Here is a 13,208-nt window from a genome sequence, read left to right as displayed (position 1 = left end):
AAGTGTACCCCGCCTAGAGCCCAGCTGACTTGTCCTTCATTTGCATGACTGTATTCAGTATAATGAATTTTGTTCTGAATGTGTCACAACTGGCTGAGCTCAGTTTAGGTCCCACTTGATTTGCCTTTCCTTTCCTCACACTCTCCCTGCAGACAAAGCGTCTCATCCAAAATTCAATGTCGTCCTTACAGACCCGCACACGGGACACCATTTTCTTTCTCTCTACTATATCTCTCCATCACTGTCTTTCTCACAAACACATGAAATCGCATCTCTTTTCTTTCTCCTTCTTTATTCTCAGTCAGACACCTGAGAGTACTTTGTTTGGTTCCCTAGGCTCTGACATTGGCAGCCGTTATGAGTCAGAGGAGGCACACTACAGAGCCTCATAGAAAGGTTGACTGAGTTTACTATGAAACTCTCTCTCTCTCTCTCTCTCTGTCTCTCTGTCTCTCTGTCTCTCTGTCTCACACCCCAGTCTTCTTCTACCCATGTCACTCTTAAAACTCTTCTTTGCCTCTTTTATTGTTCTCTCACAGCACCATCAGGCAACTCTCTCTCTCTCTCTCTGTTAAAGAGCAGGCTGAGGACTGTCAAGAGCTTGCCATACCATACAGAAATTTTATTATTATTATTATTATTCATTTTTTAAATGAAGAATTGGGCATATGACGTGACATGATGTGATTGGCGATCACATACAGGTGCTCGTTGGATCCTTCAGGTGTACTGTGGTTATTCAATCTTGTGAAGGGCTCATTGCGTGGGTGGAATATAATCTCAAAACAGGGTCAATGACCTGATGAAGTCCTATGTCGGCCACAACGCGTTGGTCATTTTAAACCGGGGGTCAGTGAACAGACAGTGAAAGTCTATCTGTAGAACATGTTACGGAGATGAAAAAAAGTAAAGACTTATTTTTAAATCATCACTTCCTGTTCTCACTCTCACTCTCTCACATCTTCAACCTATTATCCGGGGTCGGGTCGTGGGGCAACAGCTCCAGTAGGGGACCCTAAACTTCCCTTCCCCGGGCCACATTAACCAGCTCTGACTGGGGGATCCCGAGGCGTTCCCAGGCCAGTGTGGAGATATAATCTCTCCATCTAGTCCTGGGTCTTCCCCGTGGCCTCATCCCAGCTGGTCTTGCCTGGAACACCTCCCTAGGGAGGTGCCCAGGGGGCATCCTTACTAGATGCCCGAACCACCTCAGCTGGCTCCTTTCAACACAAAGGAGTAGCGGCTCTACTCCGAGTCCCTCACGGATGACTGAGCTTCTCATCCTATCTCTAAGGGAGACGCCAGCCACCCTCCTGAGAAAACCAATTTTGTCCGCTTGTACCCGTGATCTAGTTCTTTGGGTCATGACCCAGCCCTCATGACCATAGGTGAGAGTAGGAACACTTCCTGCTTTCATTTCAAAATAAAAGCCCTCAAGCATTTTTTTCTATGGACAGAATTCCTTCATTTGTTGACACAAGGCTTTTATTCTGAAATATGTGCAGGACAGTGATGTGGGACACACAGTGACTTGGAGAGCTCCATGAATTAATAAAGTACGGGGTCTAAATCAACACTTCCTGCTTTCATTTCAAAATAAATGCCCTCAAGCGTTTTTTTCTGTGGACAGAATTCCTTCATTTGTTAACACAAGGCTTTTATTCTGAAATATGTGCCGGACAGTATATATATATAAAGGGCTGAGAGAGCCAGGGCAGATGCATTTCTTTGTATTTAAATGAACATTGTACCTTTTAAAGGCGAAATTAAATTAAAAAAAAATTCTTCATTGTGCACCTATTTAACAGTATATGCCAAAAAAAACTGTTTCTTCATATTTTTATATAAAAATCCAATCGTCTTTTCTTCCTGTAAAACAAAATATAACATATGCTTACGTACACTAGTAGCAATCAATTTCAACAAATAAAATCATGACATCCATCCATCAATCAATCTGCAATTTTTAGGGACAAGGGAGGTGTGTGTTAGGGCTGCACAATTAATCAAATATTTAATCGTGATCATGATTTTGGCTTCCCACAATTAAATGAACATGATCGACTGCAATATCAGACCTGCCAATCCTGGACAATTCTTTTGAGTACCACTTTGGCGACTTAGATGCAGTGTTTCCCACAGGATGGACTGTGGTGGGTGGACCTCAGACCCTCTAAGGGTATCCAGGGAGAACATCTTTTACATTTCAAAGTTAAATGTATCAATCTAGTGCACTTTGAGAGCAAAATTAAGAGGCTAGCTCTCTGAAGAACTTTGTGCTCTTTCAAACAATTTTGTGCTCTAGCATTTCGGAGGGAAATATTGTACTTTTAACTTTAATATTTTTTTTGACAATATTAGTTTGGCTACTAGTTACTGTACTTTGCAGATTCAGTTTCTTAATACAAAATATAAATCAACTAGGGCTGTCAAAGTTAATGCCAGCATAACGCGTTAACGCGTTTTAATGCCACTAATTTCTTTAATGCCTTAATGCAATCAATCTTCCGGAGGTTGTACCTGGCTCAGTTTTAAAACTGGAGTGAAGATACTGGCATCACATGAAACTAAAAAACCTAAGGAATCCATTGGTACCATGTCATAGGTTAAATAACACTCCAAACCTGTGCTAAATTTTGGCGAGGAAAAACTGTCATGGCCATGTTCAAAGGGGTCCTTTGACCTCCCACCTTCATGAAATGTGAATGTAAATGGGTTCTATGGGTACCCATGAGTCTCCCCTTTACAGACATGCCCACTTTATGATAATTACATGCAGTTTTGGGTACGTTATAGTCAAGTCAGCACACTGACACACTGACAGCTGTTGTTGCCTGTTGGGATTGAGCTTGCCATGTTGTGATTTCAGCATATTTATTTATGCTAAATGCAGTACCTGTGAGGGTTTCTGGACGATATCTGTCATTGTTTTGTGTTGTTAATTGATTTCCAATAATAAATATATACATACATTTGCATAAAGCAGCATATTTGCCCACTCCCATGTTGATAAGAGTATTAAATACTTGACAAAGGTACATTTTGAACAGATAAAAAATGTGCAATTAATTTGCAATTAATTTGCAAATAATTACAATAATCATGGACAATCATGCAATTAAAGCAGCAGTGGTCAGAATTGGAGAAAATATGATTGAAAAAAGTTATTTTTATAAAACACTTTAAGTAGATTAAAAACATATATTCAAATACTTTATGGAAAAAAAGATCCCTGTTGAAAAGCTGGTGTCTGTAACAACTGACGGAGCGCCGGCTATGACAGGGCGTCACGCAGGATTTATTGCCCACTGCAAAGTGGACCCGGACTTTCTTAAATTTTTGAACCATCATTGTATCATTCATCAACAGGCTATATGCGCAAAGGTTATGGGATTTGATCATGGCATGACACCTGTTGTTAAGATTATCAACTCCATTCGAGCAAAAGCCAAGCAACACAGGAGCTTCTAGCTGTTCCTGGAGGAATGTTCTGCTGAGTATGGGGATCTCCTTCTCCACACCGACATCAGGTGTTTAAGCCGGGGTATGCATGTAATACATGCATGTGAACTACTGATGATGAAGGGAATGTGAAGGGAAGTGATGTGATATGTGGAAAGACATAAAATAAGGACAAATAAAATAAGTAACAATATTGTTTTGTTTTCTATGACATTAATCGGATGTGAATTTAATAGTGTGAGCTTGACGAAATGCATACAGAAAAAAACATGCACATGCTGCTGAATTTAAGATGTTGATGATCTCAAAATGTGAGTGTTGGATATCAACATTTTCTAAATGTTCACAGAAAAGAAGCTTATTCAGCTGGTTTGGGTGGAGCTGAGCGATGTGAATAAATGTTACTAATAATATAAAATAATGAATAGCTCTCGGCCACTTTCATTTTGTAAAAGTAGCTCTCAGAGAAAAAAAGGTTGGAGACCCCTGATCTAAATGCTACAGAAAATCGTTTCCAAATTGGTTTCCACAGCACTGTGATAGGCTGCTGTCACATTTCAGATGCTATTTTGGCAAGTCTGGGCTAAAGCAGACTAAATGCTCATAAATGATAAATGGTGAGATTGCAAGAAGTGTGTGAGAGGCTCCATTCAGGCAGAATGAGATCATCGGCAAGTGTTTCCTTTCTCTGCAGTTTGTCATGCACTCCAACTTATAAGAGGCACAGAGAGGTGAAAAGCTGAAGAGAGACAACTGCAAATAGGAGATTGAAAAGTAATAGCGAGGCTGAGAGAGTGAATGAATATGTAAATCAGAAACAGAGATGTCACTTGAGCAAAAAGTGATGTTTGTGTAGGTGAAATGGAGATGGAAGAGGAAAGCAGCAAAGAGACGAATGGGAGTCAAAATGAAGACAAAAAAAAATCTCACCTTTTAGAAAAGTTTCTCTGTGACACCAGGATTTCAGATTTGGGTGTCTTTTTGCCTCACCTTTTCACCATCAGACTTGTCTGTATAGCTGTCAGTGTTGGAGGCGAAGATGTAATTCACTCAATTTCTGAGTGGAGTTTTGCCGTGTTCTGGTTCTTCCATCTCCTTACTATTGCCTGCCCTGAGTGCTTGCCAAACTTTTATTTTACTTTTAGTGCTGTGTCTTCTCTTCCCTGAAACTTTTTTTTTCAAGTCACTAAGTGCTTAGGCTCTCATTTACGACCAGCCTGGATAAACTCACGAAACACAAGAAGATTTAGTACACATTCTGACCATTTAAGCTAGTTTATTGAATGATGACTCCGTTACAAGTCACAGGCCCTGACATCTGGTTTCTTCCCACAGACTCAGAGAAGTGGTGAAGACCAACCAGTAAGACATTATGAACTGATGATGAGAATCAGAACTAAACTAATTCTGCCAATAAAATGTACGAATTTACGACTATCTACATTCCTGAGATGCACACAAACAGTTGTGAGTTAGACTAAATGAAACTGACATTTCATGCAAATTAACATGTACTCTAATTGATATGTGATGCTGAGCTAACATATGTTTTAATAACAGGAAGTTTGTTGACATGTACATGCTTGTGATGCGAGGGAAATTTAAAATATTAGGGTGCTTTCACATTAGGGACCCGGGCCCAGATCCGAGTACACTTGTCCCCAAAGTCCAGTTCGATTGATTAGTGTGAACGCTCCGTACCGTACTCGGGCACGGTTTGTCGATCCGTACCCGAGTCCACTTGAAAAGGTGGTCAGGAGTATGGATCATGCGTACTCTGGTACGGTTCGCATCAGGTGTGAAAGCCAACCGTACCGAAACACGGAAGTGGACCGCTATTCAACGCGAGTAACGTTAGCAGTTAGGGAGTAGTTTTGAAAGGGCAGGCTTTTTTCAATGCCGCCGGTCTGCTCTGAAATCTGTATACATAAAACTGTTTCATATCTACAGTATGTCTGTATCTGCGCGCAGCATTCGCCGATCTCATCCTCTGAGCTGCACGGCCGTGAATGATACAGCAGGAAGGCAGACGAGAGGTTCCTTAAAATATAAACAGTAGGCGATGGGGTTGAGTGATGTTTGTTATTTTATTTAGCTGATTTAATGGTCTGTCTGCGAAGAACGAGAGACGCTCAGCTGCTCAGCAGGCAGAGACAGAGAGACGGGGTGGGGGGGGGAGACAACGTGTAGAGTCGTCCTACTTTCACATCAAACTCTGTGTTTAATTCGGCCAAACCAGAGCTGGTGATTGTTGGAAAGACTAACGACGATAGTATTGGTGAGTTTTATTGTGTAAGTGTTTTAAGATACTCTGCCACTAGAACAGCTGATCTCAACATAAACAAACACAGGTGGGTGATGACGCAGGTGTATTCGGATACTGAACAACTTTACCAATGTGAAAGCTGAGCGGAGAGGGGGGAGGCAATCGTACTCCGGTACGGTACGGATCAATCGTACCTAATGTGAAAGCGCCCTTGGATTGACCTTCCCTTCCTCCCATGACGACAACCCTGCTTCAAGCCCTCTCCTCTCTCTTTGTATTATTTTGAAATTCACATCTTAGTTTAACTTTAGTTCAATTTAACTAGTTCAGTCATTTTCAATTTAGATAACTCAAATACTCATGCTAATAAATAAATAATCATACACTGTAGCGCTCCCCTGTTCCCTCCGGCCGCAGTCGGGAGGCTGAGGCAGGAAAAGCCTACACTAGGATCAGCATTGATTCATGGAGAGACCTTCGTCTGGTCAGCTAACATTATTGCCAAGCAGCTGAAATATAGAGTGATATTGTGCTTTTAGTTGACGTGTGTCGCCTCACTGTTTTGAGCGATGCTCGTTCATGTCTATGTAGAGCGAGCACAAGCGCGAGCAACAGCACGCTGACACTCGTTGACTTAACGGCCACAGGTGTCGCTGTTAACAAGTATTTCTGAATCTTACAAACAGTCCCTTTAATAGCTCAACAGCACTTTTTGACTGTAAGCTGTGTCAGGGTTCAGGAGGAGGTAATTACACGTAGCTCTGCAGTCAATATGAAATTTCACTAGATATTTGCCAGCATATCTACAAAAAGCTACTTTTCTTTTATCTTATGAGTTTTCATTTCTTTGTGATGTTTATATATGTGGGTCCACCTGTATCAACACCCCCAGGCGGGTTACACATCATACGGTACCAGTTGTTTTTATGGCAAAGTCAAACTATGTATTTTGTAATTTAAGTATGAGGATATGTTGTAGGAGAAACACATGCTATAATTTTAAGATATCATTAAAAGTATAAAGAGTGAGAGAGAGAATTGAACAAATATTTTAACAGCAATATTCTTTCCTTTTTTTTTTTTTTTTTTAGAAAGAGTCACTTACTGTAAATCCCATAGCTCTTGTGAGAAGTGTTGCCCTTGTGTGGGAAACATGTCACCAAAATAGATGACTTAATTACTGTCGCCTGCTGTTCAGTGATTCACATCTTAAATGCACATTTTCTTGCCATTACAACACAGCCATTGTCATGATACAAGGTCTTTGGTAATGGCTCCATATTTTGAAGTAGAGGAGTCGGGTGAGGTGTTTAATAAAAAGAGTGAGAATGTTAGAGCTGTTGCCAGGGATGCAAACGATAAAAGAGAGAGCTAGTAAAAAAAATGTGACATCATAAAATCAAATGATCACGTGATGAGGGCCTGTGCTATATGCCTAAATACATTTGAAACTCCACAAGGATATGGAGTAGCCAGCCAGTATGAAAAGTTAGACAGTTATGAGTTTGCAGCAGTGCTATGCCATTACACGGCCCAACAAACAATACAACAGTTGAAATCAAATACACAAGTAGGGTGGGGGGGGGGGGGACTAGTCAGTGAAATCTGCTGCCTTGGTTTCAGCTGGAGAGAAAACCTTAAGACTGTTGGCCCTCCTGCACTCAGCTGATGAACAAGGTTCAGCAGTGTAAAGCTGTTGCCTCCTAGTGGCTACTATGAGAAACAGCAGGTCAGGTAGTGGATACAAAACAATTCAAGAGAGCAAATAAAGGTAAAAAGGAGAGCTTCTGTTTAAGAACTGACACATTTCAACATGTACTCTCATCGGTTTCAATAAAAAACTACTGAGCTAATTACTGCATCCTTGTTGTTATCTGACTCACATACAGCTTCATAAATCTCAACAGCATTTAGATGTAGGGTTTGACTTCACTGCTCAGGACAAATGAAGCAACTTGGTTTAAAGGTAATACTGCAAAAGTAAAGAAATAAAAGTTAAACTCGCCTTTTGGAAATATGAGACCAATAGGCAGCTTCACCTTATTTATTCATTACCACTAAGATGCAAAGATTTCAACCACATAGAAGACACACATTTAGCTAAGAGGTTTCTCATCAAAGAAAGAAAATAATTGATATCATTTTGTGACACACACACTAAAGAGGATGATTTTAAAGGGTGTAAAGTCAGCTTTCCAAACAGCTCAGTATTTTTTTTATTAATTTCCTCTCAACCATACAGAGTGAGATATCTGACAACGTTGAGTTGCAAGAACCATTATGCACATGTTCAGGGTCTCATATTGTTAGATATCACATATTTTTGATGGTAGGCCATTATTTTCTTTACATTAGTGTGTATCATCTACTTCGTTCCGAAAGTGAGTTTTGACCTCCACAGAAACACTAGAGAGAATGTTAGTGATAGTATTAGTGCTGGAACATGTCCAGAGGATGTGAGAGCTCTGCTCCATTGTTCAATTTACTAAAAAGGTCAAGACCTTTTTATTTCTCATGCTACTGGTAACAGATCCACAAAGATGCAACATACTGAGGTTGCTGTAGGTGTAGAGCAGGGGTCAGCAACCTTTACTATCAAAAAACTGTCTGGAGCCGCAAAACATTTGAGCATTGTGATGAAGGTAACACAGATTATAGTCTAAATATATAGTATATAAGTCTAATGCAGTAAGGGCAAAAGAGCAAATGTACAAAAGAGCAAATGTACTATGGAGTATTAGGGCCACATTGACGGAAAAAATCTGAGATTTCCAGAATAAAGTCACAATATTACGACAAAAAAGGCGTAATATTACAAGAATAAAGTCGTAACTTTACGAGAAAAAACATTGTAATATTAAGAGAATAAAGTCATAACTTAACGAGAAAAAAGGCGTAATATTACGAGAATAAAGTCGTAATATTACGAGAATAAAGTCATAGCTTTACGAGAAAAAAAGTCGTAATATTATGAGAATATATTCGTACCATAGACCTACAACAATGATAAATAAAAATGAAAATGTAAACAAAAAACAGTTATTCATTTCCCTTTTTAAAAATCCACAGGGAGCCACTGGTGAGGGGCCACATGTGGCTCCGGAGCCGCAGGTTGCTGACCCCTGGTGTGGAGGCTGGTATCTCTCTCTACTGTGATGGATTTCTCCCTGTATGATTGTTAAAGGATAACTTACAGTAAGTATTTTTCAACCCTATTTTCCCTTGTTTTTGTGTCTAAGTGACTAATGGGGACAACAATTTTTGAAATTGGTCCAGTATTGAGGGAGAGTGCTGTAACCTGGAGCTGCAAAACAAGCTGCGAGGGCAAGTCAGCAACGTCAATGTAACCTTACATCCACTAAAAGTGCTTGTTTTTGCCACTGACGGGCTCTGATTGTTATTATAAGTGTCTGACAACATTATGGAAAGGACCCTACAGAGAAATGAAATGTTTTTCTTACCTTTCTCTTGATCTGGTCTGTTTGTTATCATGTCCACGTTCCGCTCAAGGAGAAGTCTGGTTGTGAAATCTGAATATCCAAATACTCTGGCTCTAATACATACGTGCGACCATCGAATTCAAAGACCAAAATATTCAGTTGTGAATTTAGATAACACTAAACTATGCTTTCTGTACTCCATCAACAACAAACTGGAGTTTCCACCATGGATGTATTCCACTATCCCACCGTTGTCTTCCGGCAACATGTCACCTCCCCAGATTTCACAATGAGACTCTTTCCATAATGTTAGACACCTATATCAACAATCGGAGCCTGTCATGGCAAAAAACAAGCTCTTTTAGTGGAGGTAAATGACGGTGCCAGCTTGCCCCAGTAACACCACATTGCACCCGGTGAGCAGCTGCTGTCTAGAGCGTTCTCCCACAGTACTGGACCAGTTTCAGAAATTGTTGTCCCCATTAGTCACTTAGACACAGAAACATGGGAAAGTAAGGTCCAGGTTGAAAAACACCAAAGTTACCCTTTAAATGTTGGTCCAAAATATCAGGTTCAAAGGGAAATATCTGTTCTCTGATTCTGTGGTAGGCCTACTTACTGAAACATTTTCTGAAACTAATCTGCAGGTCATCTTTTGCCAGGTCATCATCTGTCATATTTCTACATTTGGCCAGTTAGGTTACAGGAGTAAGGAAAATAGCAAGAAACTATCTTACTAAACATGTAATGTACATTGTTAACGCTTGTTTTTTTTTAACATTATTACAGTACTTCTGTGTGAAAACACTGTTACAAGTGGCCAGGACCACAGAATGTAGAAAATCTCCCTGTGGATTTTTAAAAAGGGAAATTAATAACTGTTTTTTGTTTACATTTTCATTTGTATTCATCATTGTTGTAGGTCTATGGTACGACTTTATTCTCGTAATATTACGACTTTCTTTCTCGTAAAGTTACGACTTTATTCTCGTAATATTACTACTTTTTTTCTCGTAAAGTTATAACTTTATACTCGTAGTATTACGACTTTTTTTCTCGTAAAGTTATGAGTTTATTCTCGTAATATTACGCCTTTTTTCTCTTAAAGTTACAACTTTAATCTCGTAATATTATGCATTTTTTTCTCTTAAAGTTACAACTTTATTCTCGTAATATTACGACTTTTTTTCTCGTAAAGCTACGACTTTATTGTCGTAATATTACGACTTTTTTTCTCGTAAAGTTATGACTTTATTCTCGTAATATTACGACTTTTTTCTCGCAATATTATGACTTTATCTACCTATCTACCAATCTACCAATATGTCTACCAATTATAATTTGAACATTTGAACTCACACACACACACACACACTCAGATAAACTCACCTGACTACCTGTAAATGGAGAGGGGAGGAGCAACACTTAGCAGGTGATCCAGGTACATGAACAGGAAGGGAACCTTGACTCTTAAAGTGTTCAATGACTCCATTAGCAGGTGATCCAGGTACATGAACAGGAAGGGAACCTTGACTCTTAAAGTGTTCAATGACTCCATTTTGTGTGAACAGAGCAGAAGGATGAAGACTGAAGGCTGAAGCACGGTGAGTGTTAATCCAACATTTTATTACTTTACTGTTAAACTCTCTGAGTCAGTTTTCTCCCTGTGGACTGTAGAGGAGAGAAATGTTAGAATGAACTCAACGGTTTGATTCATCTGTGAACATAAAGTTATGACTGGCTGAAAAATCCTCATTAAACAAGCTGTAACCCAGTCTTGCCTGTGACTCTTGAACAAACTTGTTCAGTTTAAATGATCTGAACTCACAGTCAGTGTTCCTGTTTTACCTCTCAGACTGACTTCAGATCAGAAGATGAGTGATTGTGTGGAGGACGAGGAGGACAGAGCAAAGTTTCTAGTCCCTGACTGTTTGTCCATGAAGAGTGACGGGTCCAAAAGTGAACCTCTGGACTTCAGTAATGAACCTGGACCCTCAGAGTCAAAGTAAGAGACTGTTTTTACTTTAAGCTGACCTGGTGGAGGATGATGCATTGAGGATGAAGACAAAATGTTCTGCTAAAAGATTTTTATTCCTCAAAATGTAGCTTCATGTTGTACTAATTGAGCATGAAGATGTGTCTTTCTGGCTACCATCTATGTTTGGATTATGAAAAAGAGTTGCAACTCAGGAAAATGGCTAAAATGATTTTTTGTTATGCAACAGAAAATCGTTTTTTCTTTCAGATGTTGAGAAGAATCTTACTCATATAAGTCTGAAAAAAACAAACAAACAGAAATATTACAGAAAAAGCACATTAGTTTTTACCCAAATGGATTTAAACATAAAAATGAGATAACATTTGACACTTTGAGCTTGCTGGCTCATTTTAATTCAACCTCTTCAAGCCAACAGAGATTCTCATAAACACACCGTGTTAAAAGGCTGATTTGTGTGAGTAACACACACGCACTCATACATAAACTCAAAGGTCAAAGGTTTCCTGTAAATTAATAACAGAGCAGAAGGAGAAAGACTGTAGACTGAGGCAAGGTGGTAGCGGGGCAGCTAAGCTGAACTATTTGTAAACAATTGTGCATTTTGCGATAGAAGCAACAAATTTGGCACATATGTAGTTTTATATGTTATGAAAATATGTAGATATCGGGGTGCTGCAAATTTGGCCGTGGCAGCCATTTTCAAAATGGCCGCCAGATAGGTGCTAAATATTCCAAAAATGAACAGTAAAATTGACGGAGATATCGCTGGACAAAGGTCTGGGTCAAAACAGGTTGCTAAGGTTGCTTTCACTCATAACCCGTTCTGTTCGGTTAAAACAAACTCAGGTCCGTTTGCCCGGTTAGTACAGTTTGTTTGGGTTGGTGTGAAAGCTCATTCAAACTCTGGTGAAGACCAAACAAACAAACTCTGGTCCACATTAAAAGTTGGGTCTCGGTCCGCTTCCGAGTGAACTCTGATGCGTTTCGTTTCGGGTGTGAAAGCAAGCGAACCAACCACCAGCAGATATGTGATTTTAGCATGATTTCAAAAGCTGAACTACTAATAAATCCATCTGCTGATGGTGAGATCTGTTCAGGAAGTGATCTTATTGATCTGTATTTAAGGTCATGTATAGAAGAGGGGAAAATGTGAAATATCGTGGAATATCGTGGAATTTGCCAAAATGTGAATACAATTGATAGAAATCAGGCTTTTCCCTGCTGTTATAAGCGTTTCTTCACAGCGTCTGAGCCAACTGAACAGAGAAAAACTATGCTGCTATGTTTTGGTGTCCTTTACGGGCCCGCTGCTTCTGTCCTTTGCTCTCTGTGTTGGTGTTTCATCGAGAGCGAGGCTCAGCTCCTCCTCCACACACACGGACACACTGGTGGCTTCTCAGCGACCTACGAAAAACACGAAGACTGACATGTTCCCGTGGTATCGGTCCATCTATCCCCTCAGTCACAAACAGCTTGCTGGCAGGACCTCGCAAATATGTTGTGCTGGTTAAACGTTCAGAGGAACCACCCTATGTTTACCCTGACAATGCTGCATTATTTCTCATACCGTCTGCCTGAATATACCTGTATTCACCCTCTGTCTGAAACGCTCCTTTATCCACTACGAAAAAATTTGCTTCAAAGCCCGGCGTTCTTCCTGGGGGCTTGGTTTAGTAATATCTAAAGATATTCCTCTACACTTCAGTAATGAACTTTGACCCTCAGACACAAAGAAAGAGAGCTGCTATATTCAGATTTCACTGTATTTAAAGACTAAATTCTAAGAGACTTCATTGAAACTCTTTCTCTTAGTATCTGTGACAGCTGTCAGTCACCTAGAAAAGATGTAATCTTATCTAAGAAAGCGGCTACAACTTTTAAACCTCCTTATCGTCGACAGTAGCAGTAGTTTGTGTGTTTAGAGCTGCCTTAATGACCTAATAAAGAGAATTTATCAAGGATTCAAGCAATATGAATAAAATCATCTTGATGTTTGCAGAGTTCAGTTCAGACCGAGAGCAGAGTCTCCAGTACCCAGCTG

At 39.8% G+C, this 13,208-nt stretch overlaps 1 long non-coding RNA gene across 1 annotated transcript; it reads left to right on the top strand.

Annotated features, from left to right (window-relative positions):
* Positions 1 to 10,659: 10,659 nt before the first annotated feature.
* Positions 10,660 to 13,208, top strand: LOC119487064. Its single transcript, XR_005206635.1, has 3 exons — positions 10,660 to 10,772; positions 11,024 to 11,173; positions 13,167 to 13,208. It is a non-coding gene; the product is annotated as an uncharacterized LOC119487064 (long non-coding RNA).

Source organism: Sebastes umbrosus, chromosome 4 (assembly GCF_015220745.1).
Source record: "Sebastes umbrosus isolate fSebUmb1 chromosome 4, fSebUmb1.pri, whole genome shotgun sequence".
In the NCBI taxonomy this organism is placed as follows: Eukaryota; Metazoa; Chordata; class Actinopteri; order Perciformes; family Sebastidae; genus Sebastes; species Sebastes umbrosus.
The sequence above is the reverse complement of the archived record's forward strand: the minus strand, read 5'-3'. Positions and strand labels throughout refer to the sequence as shown.